This window comes from Priapulus caudatus, unplaced genomic scaffold (genome assembly GCF_000485595.1).
Source record: "Priapulus caudatus unplaced genomic scaffold, Priapulus_caudatus-5.0.1 Scaffold197, whole genome shotgun sequence".
Lineage (NCBI taxonomy): Eukaryota > Metazoa > Priapulida > Priapulimorpha > Priapulimorphida > Priapulidae > Priapulus > Priapulus caudatus.
The window spans coordinates 751830-763860 of record NW_014577258.1 but is presented as its reverse complement, the minus strand read 5'-3'; positions in this window follow the sequence as shown (position 1 = coordinate 763860).

Sequence of the window (12031 nt, the reverse complement as noted above, 5' to 3'; positions counted from 1 at the left end):
GAAAGTTGTGGAGTGATGACGAAAAGCGGTGGCCCTCACAGAAGAATGTTGTTTGAGAATATAAATAATCAGCATATAACACTCCATCGTGTTTAGTTAGCTTGGAAAAGGCCTCCCCTTGCTCGTAGGTTACAGTCCAATACTCCGGTAGCTGTGACAGGGGGTACCACTGCGCTCTCGCTTATCACCCAACAGCAGCTAGATCTCGAGTGGGAACACAAACAAACTCTAGGCGATGTGCGCTCGGTTCAGGTTTATACATTGAGACCTAGCGCGAGAAGAATTCACTATAATCAAATATAACAGCCGCCTTACAGCGCTGGGAAAGACATCGGCGGTGAATTCCCTGTTGAACTCGTTCAGTCACTTCCTAGGTCTGCAACCAACCGATGCCGCAGCGGAAACATATTACACACGACACACACAACACACACCGACACACACACCAACACACGCACCACACACGCGCGCGCGTACGGCATGCCCGCACGCCATGAAACACGGCATGCACGACGGAAACACTTCCAAACATTTTATATAGCTTTCGCGTGGCGGTGCCATGCGCGCGTGCTGTGTAATGATCTTCGTGCCAAAATTAACGACAATGCATAGACGTCAACATCCGCAAAAATACACAACACGGACGCCACGCACGGACGCACGCAACAGCACGCGCTATGCACGCCCACACCACGACGCGAGACGCGGAGGAGAGAGGAACGGTGGATACACACGGCCAACCGAGGAACATTAACTAGATGGAGGTAAGGCAGCCCCGTGTAAGTGAGGAGCGGCCGGTGCTTGCATCGGCGTTGTACCTTGCCGGAGGGCAAATCCGCCACCCGCGCGCCAGTCTGGAACTTATGGTGTGAGAGAGACGAGAGAGACGAGATTGGAGAGCTCCCGACGTGCAGACTAGCGGGCGCACATGGAGCGTAGCGAGGGTGAGCGAGAGAGAGAGATGAGATGACGGACGAGAAGGAAGAGGAGGAGACGAGATGAGAGAGAGGAACGCGAGACGGAGACGAGGAGCGAAGTCTCGGGAAGCGACCGAGACGAAAGTGCGTCCGGACGGAAGAGACTCCTGACTGATCGAGAGGAGAGGCAAGCAACACGAGAAGCAAGGTCGGCTGACAGAGCAGAGACAGGGAGGCACCGTGAAAGATAGTATTGCAACCTGTTACATAATAAAAAAAATCAGGGAATCTCTAGAATTTAATTTCGGTAGGAAAGAATTGATTCTCGTGCTCGTCGAATCCTGTTGTACGTTTTGAATGGGTGACAGTCACTGATGATCCAGGGAATGCTATATACTTATCTTGTTTTTCTTTTGTTGTTACTGTACCGCCCGCCGTATTTTTATGTTTATGGTATTATATGCTTCTGACCGTTTCTTTGTGTGGTGAAAATCTTTTGCGTAAAGAATGAAACTTCTGTTTAGAAAATTCTTCACCACCGGCCACTCCGGTCGTGATCCGTGTTCTTGAATTTGTTCGTAACGCGTACGTTACACTATATTGTCAGACTGCTAAACACATTCTATCAATTAGATGTTTGATATACGCCCTAAAACCATGTTCATCGAAAAATATGAAATTCCAGTTTTGCGGTTTTTCTTGGCGCTCATATGTGTGGACCACAGCGAGCTGACAAAGCGGCGAGCGGATTCTGTCACGGTTCACATCGCGCAGCTGTGTGATGTATCTAATGCAGAATTAACGAGGTTTTAATGAGGATTAATGGTCACATTTCACTGGCTATGAGAAAACGGTGGGTTTTCCACGGTTCAATGGCTGTCCAAAGCCGTGTCGGTACACGCATACGCCACGTACGTTACACGCATAAAAAGACGCCGCCAATGAGTGAGAGTAATTGCAGCGATATCCAAAACTGTGTTCACTGCCAAATGGCTGTTGAAGTTCTATCTTGTATGGTGTGACTTGAACTTTCTATCGTATCTTGTTTATGCCTAGAATAACCCCCACTTACAATGGGTAGAACTTAAACATGAAAGATTGCTGAACATATAGTCCTAGATCCGAGCGCCAGGATCCCGAACAATCCCTCGATTGGGGGCATCCGACACCACGTGCGGTTATTAAAAGAACAAGATAAATGTAACAGCCCAAAACCTGCTTCTGTTCACCGTTAGCCAGAGACTATACTTCTTGAGCAGTGAGCATACCAGAGACCCAAGAAACCCCCCCCGACGGGCGCGGACTGCGCCCCGATGTCGCGACGCAATCTTTTGTTCTGCCAGCTTTGAACATATAGTGGTGAATTGTGATCGAAAAGTGCTACTCAGATGACAGGGAAATTATGGCTCAAAATGTGGGGCGCGAGTCTAGCTGCCTGTGCATGCGGACCAGCAGACTCCCCCACACTTTTAAGCCTATACATCGTGGTCAGCGGAGAGGCAAGTCGCACGCGCTGACGCGCGGTCCTCTCGCGCGATTAGTTTTGTCTTTGGGCAAGATAGCGATATACACTGGTGCAATGCAAGTTATTAAAGACATTATTCCGAGTATTAACCATTACAAAGTTTATTGGGAATTCTTGATATCATCTTCTATACTTGACTATCATCTTCAACGTTACACCAGTTACATACCGCGCCCATCTCAATAATGCAGGCTTCACAATACGCACATTTCATACTCAGGTCATCAATGATATTGTGCATAATCAGTCTATAGTCACGTCGTGCAGATCATCAGGCTACAGTCACGTAGCCTACGTATAATCACAGTTTACACTCAATACATCTCAATCTACTGTACAATACGTGCATCCCAGTTTACTGCTTACATCATCAGTACTACATCACATACGGATAACACTCAGTTTACAGTCACAACATCTCAATCTACGTGTACACACGCTAGCCTCGCATAGGCGTCCTACATCTAACAATACGAGTTACACGCAACAACGCGGTACATGCATACACATGATTATGATAGCGGCGTACAACTCCATGGAACGCACCATTGAAATTGAAAAGCCCGATAAATCTATCACTCCACGCATATTGAAAAGCTCACATAATGATCACATATGATATGGCTTTCTGTGAAATTGCGTTATTACTATTTTGACTGTTAAACTAACACTTACACTTAATTCAAATACGGTTTACTAAATTACCACTAATAACGATATTATGAGTAGTCGTATCTTAAAGGGATTTACTTTGCCTAGTGGTGCCGGCCATTCGCTTGATGGTAACAGGGGATAGGGGCCATGTCGGCTGTGGGTTGCTCAACTTTCCCCGAGGCGTAGATTAGAGGGCATGTGACCGTCTATATGACGTCAACTGCACAAGGCGTTTATAATCACTTTCCTATATATATTTATATTATTAATACCCTTATTCTTCCTAACCACTAGACCCTAACCCTTAATACTAACACTAATCTCTAACATAACCTAATCGTACTATAATCTGTTAACAACTAGTGCCTGTCACGTAGCGGACCACTCAACTCTACCGCCGGACGGGAAAGTTCATTTTCTCAGTGGTCCGCTAGCTGGACCGGTCCCACCTAGTTCGGCTTCATGGTTAGGTTAGGGCGTTTAGGGGTTAGGATAGGCCTTTTAGGGTAGGGTTACGGCGTTTTGCATCATGATAATTCTGTCCCCACCAGCCATAGGATTGAACTTTTGTGGAATCACAGAACCTATATATAGCCGGGCGCTCCCAGAATATATAGGACCTGTTTCCCGTGTTATGGTTAGCGTCCCTGGAGCTTGCTGGAGGGTGAGCGTTACCTGATGAGTACATGGATTTGAGAGTGATACGTCAGATGTTTCACTGTGACCCTCCCTCCCGCCCGGCGGCAGATCTCGGAAGCAACACCCGTCTGCTTGCTTAGATTTGCGCCAACAATGCCGCGCCACGCCAAGGTACGCCATGCGTTTCACTGTAATAATAGTGTGTTTAGAGAGGCAGCATACACTTACGATCGAAATGAGACTGGCCGAGGTGACCTGCGGGAGAATGTTGTTGTCGTTGAAATGTTGCTGAGTAACGTGTGTCACTGCAATTAATAAAGCCTGTGTGACAGAGCGCAATTCGTCTTCCGACACATTGGAAACCTTCCGCGGTACAGAGGAAATGGACGCGCGACATTCTCTTACAGGCGGTTTGAGAGGAGACACGTTCAATACGCGCTGGGCCTTACAGTAATACTATATAGATACCTATTATAGAGATGACTTGTAACGACTGTAAAACTGACAACGAACAGTGATTATTTTCGCTGCGTGATGTGTCGGTTGCCGGTCCGTGTGCGACTGTCTTGTGATGTGTGTCCTGTGTGCTCGTGTGTGTGTGTTTTGTTTGTGTTTGTGTTGTGCGCTGGTGCGTCCAAGCGTGCGGCGAGCGCGTGTACTCCCGCGGGGCACGCGTGTTGCCGCCCCACTGGTGCGGAGCAGGGCCCACGACGTCCGCCTGTGCGCGTGCGCGTGTTATAATAATTATACAGCATTTTTAGGTCCAATTATGATCCGACTATATCGTTTACCCATGACTTACCAGACACCAGACCTGGGGACTATACGTGGCGTGCAGCCGCCGGCGCGGCCGTGCGAATGCAGCATCTTTATTTCGATATACAACGTAGAATACATCTGACCATCTTAACTAAATAATACGAGAGAACAACACCGTAATATGGCCTGTGGAATTACTGTATCACTTAAAGCATAATAAGCCCATTGCTTATGCAATGTGAACGAATGCTGCTAGAGTAACTGGCACCTTGTGTACCGTTAAAAAATACATAACCTTACATATCAAGACGCGTATTAGTTTGCCAATGTCACTGCTGGTTACTAAACAAATGGCCGAGCCTAATTTAAAATCCGCCCAGTTCCAAAAATCGTTGTTTCAGGTTTTGAAAACCGCTGCGCCCGAAGGCCCGGGCGGAAAAAATACTGAGAGAGGAGTTCGCGCATACGCGACGAACTACACGGTTAAATCACTACAGATTGTCAAACACGATCTTCACTTGAAAACAATTTGCCCACACCTTGATTCGCAAAGATTCGACTCTGTAGCTCGCGAATATCCGATAAGTTATTAATTAATTAATTAATTAATTATTAATTAATTAATTAGCTAGCCTACACTAGTTGTTTGGGATTGATTGTCAGTTCAGTTCAGTTCAGTTCAGTTCAGTTTGTTATTGAAAGCCAAAGGTTATATACACAATAGATTAATTTATCTGTGTTTAGACGCTATCATATACGACTCGAGTCGCTTTATTGTTTGTGTTAAGGTTAGTGATAGGGATAGTTATACTTCTTCTCGTCCCTTGGCTTTAGCTTTTGATTCGGCATCTCCATCCCCTATCTCATACGTACGTCCTACCTTATAATATACTCTCCTTATATACTCTCCTTATATACTCCTCCTTTCATACGTCCCATCTCCTACTTTCTCGTGCCATCCCTTTCGACACCCTGTCACCATGTCAACCCAAAGCGTCATCACTATCTCCGTGGTAATCTACTGCCGGATCACTTGATCCCCAACAATATTTCAGTTGTCCCAGATTTAAAGACAGGCTTAGGATCACGACACGATTAGGTGGGTTAGTTATAGTTAGTTAAATCCTTCCCCCGCCTATATGGCGCATAGGGCGGTGCCTACCTCTAGTACTATAGCCCGCGTACAGTTGCCACAGGCCTGCGGCAACAGTACGCGGGCTATGGTACTAGAGCTAGTTAGGGTTTATCTCCGTTTTAGTAACCCTTAGACCCCGCAGTTGCTTTCACAGTAAATGCTACAGTAGGGGGATAGTCCACTGGTAGCACTGCAAGTTAGCTTTCCACACTCTATCTCTCTTTGCTGAATGCTAAGCAGAGAGCTTTTATAGCTGCTTTTATCGCTTTTTAGAGCTTTTATCTTTAGTTATAGGTGGTACATAAATCATAAGCATAATTCAATCTCGTACCTCAACCCTAACGGCCCAACTCTTACTTTAAATTGAACAGAATCTCATAGCCAAGCCTGACCGAGTAGCTAGCATAATCCCAATATAATCCTTAAACCCTGTATTAAATTCCCTGGTGCTAGAGTAGCTGGGGTTAAACGCATTTCATCTTACTGTTGAAGTAATGGGAATTGGAGACGAGGCATTATATCTTCGAGGCATTAACAAACTGACATTCTATCGTCAGATGTTTACACGTCCTATCTCTCACACACTCAACCACTATGTGGAGCCACTGACTGTTTGCTGTATGTTGCGTAGATGCCGCTGTTTCATGACATCAGTGAAGGCGAGCTGAGGCGAGGCGACCACATCTACGTGTGGCGGTTCTTCATAATATTCTACCGTCACCATGGCATCTGGGACGGCAGAAAAGTCATCCACTTGACTGGCGAGCCAGCCAAAGAGAAAATACGCAGAACTACCCTCGACGTATTCCTACATGGTGACAATCTTAAGATCTACCGTTACGGTATGAGCAGGGGGAATAGATGGTACGAGATCGCCGGCACATCTACAGTGGAGGAGAGCGACCCGCCGGATACGGTGATGAAGCGAGCTGAGAAGAACCGGATCAGAGTTTACGGTTACAGCAGCGAACATTTCGCGCTGTGGTGCAAGTTGGGAGAACGAGCTCTAAGAATTCCAAACTATCATGACCGTCATCATCAACGTCAGCAGGTCTACGCGGGCGCGCGCGCCGGCAAGCGGACTGCCGCGTATTCTTCTCCCATCGCTAGTAACTTGCCCACTGAACTATAACAATATATGTTATAGTTCAGTAAACTTGACACACATTTATCAGTATTAGTAACTACAGTGACAGTCCGTTTACCTATAGGTGGCATACATTAATAATCATGCGCAAATTGTTCGCCGCGTTGCACTATTTTGTCTAGGGAAAAGGCTTTCCTTTGAATTTTCGGTAAAATTAAGAACTAGAGTGCAATAATTTGCATGATGCCAGCAAGGTAGAAGCCCCGTGCACGTCTAGAAAGCATTAAGTGAGATTGGTTTTGTGGTGTAATATTCGTGCAGTCGCATCAAGTGGTGTAGCCATGGTGGCCGGTCGGCCATTTTGTATTTGAAACGGGATCCGACTACAAGGTGAAAATCAATGTGGCAAATGTTTCGAGTGAAGATCGGTGTTTGAATCTGTAGTGATTTAACGTGAATAAAGTGTACGTCGCGTATGAGACGAAACTTTCTCTCTAAGTATTTTTAATTGATTCTGTTCGATGTCTATTCAGGCTTGCTGCCTATGGACGCCCTCTACTGTTGCACAACACCTATAGCACGGGCACACACTATTGCCTAAACACACTGCAGCGACAACGACCAATTGTAACGTTCGGCGTCAAAGCTACAACGACCTACCCCAACCACACTGCTGGCGTTAACGACTGACTCCAGCTACACTGCAGACGTTACCGACTGACCCCAGCCACACTGCTGGCGTTAACGACTGACTCCAGCTACACTGCAGGCGTTACCGACTGACCCCAGCTACACTGCAGACGTTAACGACTGACCCCAGCCACACTGCAGGCGTTGGTGACTGACCCGAGCTACACTGCAGGCGTTAACGACTGACCCCAGCCACACCGCAGGCGTTACCGACTGACCCCAGCTACACTACAGGCGTTAACGACTGAACCCAGCCACACTGCAGGTATTAACGACTGACCCCAGCCACACTGCAGGCGTTAACGACTGACCCCAGCCACACTGCAGGCCTTAACGACTGCCCCCAGCCACACTGTAGGCGTTAACGACTGCCCCAGCCACACTGCAGGCGTTAACGACTGACCCCAGCCACACTGCAGACGTTAGTGACTGACCCCAGCTACACTGCAGGCGTTAACGACTGACCCCAGCTACACTGCAGACGTTAACGACTGACCCCGGCCACACTGCAGGCGTTAACGACTGACCCCAGCCACACTGCAGGCGGTAACAACTGACCCCAGCTACACAACAGGCGTTAGTGACTGACCCCAGCCACACTGCTGGCGATAACGACTGACCCCAGCCACACTGCAGGCGTTAACGACTGACACCAGCCACACTGCAGGCGTTAACGACTGCCCCCAGCCACACTGCAGGCGGTAACAACTGACCCCAGCTACACAACAGGCGTTAGTGACTGACCCCAGCCACACTGCAGGCGTTAACGACTGCCCCAGCCACACTGTAGGCGTTAACGACTGCCCCCAGCCACACTGCAGGCGTTACCGACTGACCCCAGCCACACTGCAGGCGTTAACGACTGACCCCAGCTACACTGCAGGCGTTACCAATGCGTTAACGACTGACCCCAGCTACACTGCAGGCGTTAACGACTGACCCCAGCCACACTGCAGGCGTTAACGACTGACCCCAGCTACACTGCAGGCGTTAACGACTGACCCGCAGCTACACTGCAGGCGTTAACGACTGACCCCAGCCACACTGCAGGAGTTTACGACTCTGCAACTCTCAACTCTCGGTAGCAGTTTGTGGAACTACTGCATACTGGCCGTCTATTTGCACTCTTGTTGTTCTGTCATGTTACGCTCTCGTTGCTGGGTAGCGACAACGCTGCAGCTACGAAGAAAACACACCTCTCCCACGTAGAGTTAAACATTTCTCCAATCAGGCGTCGCCAAGCGACTTGGGATCGTGTCAACTCTTCTTCCCAACGGCAGCTTGCCTGGAGCGAAATAGTTTACTCTCTCTCTCACTCTCTCGCGCTCTCTTTCTCTTTCTCTCTCTCTCTCTCTCNACAGGATTGACAGAATTGAGTTTTGTGTTCACAAAATTGAGTTCTGTGGGACAGGATTGACAGAATTGAGTTTTGTGTTCACAAAATTGAGTTTTGTCCCACAAAACTAATTTTTGTCAAGTTTATAGGTACAAAAATGCCTGTCCTGCATGGCGCCCCGTATTGCTCGCTTACAATAATAAATAAACTTAATTATCGCGCTTTAGACCAACTAGGCGACTTGGGATCGTGCCAACTCTTCTTCCCAAAGGCCTGGAGCTAGCTCTAGTACTATAGCCCGCGTACAGTAACTGCCGCAGGCTGCCTGCGGCAGTTATTGTACTCGGGGTATAGTACACTATACTAGAGCTAGCCTGGAGCGAAATAGTTTACTCTCTCATACTCTCTCGCGCGCTCTCTCTTTCTCCCTGGCCTCTGATTTGTTGATCCCAGAGAGAATTCGTAAAACTCGGTAGCAGTTTGTGGAGGTCCTGCATACTGGCCGTCTATTTGCACTCTAGCTGCTGGCGTTTACTACGTATATAACTGAAGGTTTTTTGCGGGGGCGCCGTATACATCTGTGGGAGTGGGAGTGGCAGCAGCTAGCGGAGGTAGCTCTAGACTCTAGTACTATAACCCGCGTACAGTTGCCGCAGGCCTGCGACAACTGTATAGGCGGGCTATAGTACTAGAGCTACAGCGGAGGCAGCAGTATGGTGTTAGTTCCAATAATCCACTTGTCTTTACATTCGGATTATGCGTCATGAATTTAATAGTGATAATAGTATGCAACAGCCATATTACGGTTGTTGTTCTCTCGTATTATTTAGTTAGATGTAGTTGTATTATACGTTGTATATCGCATAAAGATGCTGCATTCGCACGCGCGCGCGCACGCACTATACTCCCCATGTCTGTGTCTGTAGTATAGTAAACGATATATCAGATCATAATTGGACTTGAAAATCATATGATTATTATAACACGCGCGCGCGCGCACACGCACATACACGCGCGCGCACACGCACATACACGCGCGCGCACGCACGCACGCACGCACGCACAAACACAAACAACAAACAAACACACACACACACACACACACTGACGCGCGCGAGGCACACCAAGTGACCGTATACACAAATGCACACACACACAGCCACACACTGAGCCACACACCACACACACGGTGCCACACCAACACACACACACGACACACGACTACACCAGGCACAGCACCAGCGACGCAGCGCGCGCACACAAACCACCACAACACTACACACACACACGGGCTGGGACGGCACGCAGGCCGCGCGCGCACGCACGTTAATACACAAATGCAGACACACACAACACACAACACACACACACACATGGTCAAAGGCCACACACACACACACACCCACATAGCACACACAAACACACACAACACAGCGTAGAGCCCAGCATCACAACAACACGCACGCGCGCGCGCGCAGGCAACGCACGCACGCTCACAAAACAACACACAGCACCAGCAGCACACACACACGCAACACACACCACAAATATATATATATATATATATAAATAGATATATATGGAAATATAGACAGTTCCGGCACGTGGCCACATGATGAAAGATACAAGTACCCGCCTGGAAAGACAAAGTGATACGGCACGCAGTTTTCACGTCGCTGTACAGAGGCGCCCTAGTACGAGCGTGGACAGCCTCGATCCAAATCTTCTATCGCGCCCGTGCGCTATTACAGTATTTTTACAAAAGATCACCGAGCTTTGCATCGTCATAGGAGGAGACCTCACAGGAAAAATACGGATTGTATGTTTCCGAGTTTTTGGCGTGACGGCAATGAGTTTATGGGTATAAGAGACCAGCACGAATATAAACGGCTACAGAACGGAACCGTTCTCCTCACATTTATAATGACATCTAATAATAATGCTAATAATTATCATTATATTCATGTTGCCTCGTCTAAAAATAATTATAGAAAGATATAAGTGGGGGTGCGAGAAGGGAAGAGAGAGAATGAAAGAAGGGATAGGTGGAGAGTAGTGAGTGAGAAAGCGAAGTATATATGTATGATATAATACTATATAATGCTCTTGGACATTATATATAGTTATATAATATATATATAATATATATATATATAATAATATACTATATAGTGAGAGAGAGAAAGAGAGAGAGAGAGAGAGAGAAGAAACAGGGAGAGAAGGGGGTAAAAAAATGGGGCATTGTAGCTTTTCTTAGTCTTGCTCGACGTAAAAGCATTACGACTCATGAGCCTATTCCTTTTCCTAGGAAGCCAATTCTCAAGTATAAAATTTCTATGAAAAGTCACGGGACGTTAAATTATAAATGTGTGTTGTGGTTACTACGACTAATGCAGAGAGTTAGATTGCTGTAGTTATTGAGAACTATCTGCTTGCGCAACGTAAGTTATGTTCATGGGTAGATTCTATTCTATTCTATTCTATTCGTTTCTATTTATTCTAATTCTATTCTATATATCTATTCCTATCTATTTCTATTTCTATCTAATTCATATTCTATTCTAATATAACTTTATTCCATTCTATTTAATTCTGTTCTGTTCTATTATATTTTTATTTATTCTATTTTTATATTTATATTCATTTCCCTTCTATTTAATATATCATTCTATTTATCTTATTTAAATATTCTATTTATGCTAATCTATTTAGTTCTATTCTATTTCTTTCTATTCTATTTTATTCTATTCTACTTTCCAGAATACCTATCTCTCTACCTATATGTCTACTCTTACTCTAGTTCTTTCTATTTATTTATTTTACGTGTATTATAGATATATCCTTTTATTCTATTGTTATTCCCTATTATTTGACCTCGTGAGAGGGAGCCTTTGGTTGTGTTAGATATTTGTTAAGGTTTGAGTAAGCGCGTGTGCAGGCTGAATGTAAGAGCGGCCTATGGAGGGGCCAAATGCATTTGCTTCAGTATGCTGAGTATCAAAACCTTAATGGATCGTGACTTAAACTTTCGTTTATAAATTTTAATTGTGCGTGCCCGTGCCATTGCCTATATTTGATTGGAGTTGGCGTCGCACTCCTACATTAAGTCTCCTGGCAGCCGAAAATTGTTTTTAGGTGTTCTTAAGTACGATTTAAATGACTTTTGCATTTGAAGAACAAAAGGGAGCATTGGCTGAGTTATTGTACGATTATAGTTTAGCGTTTTGCGGCGTATAAGGAAGGGGGGTGGATGTGAAGACGCTGTCACGTGCATGGCGTGCAATAGGGG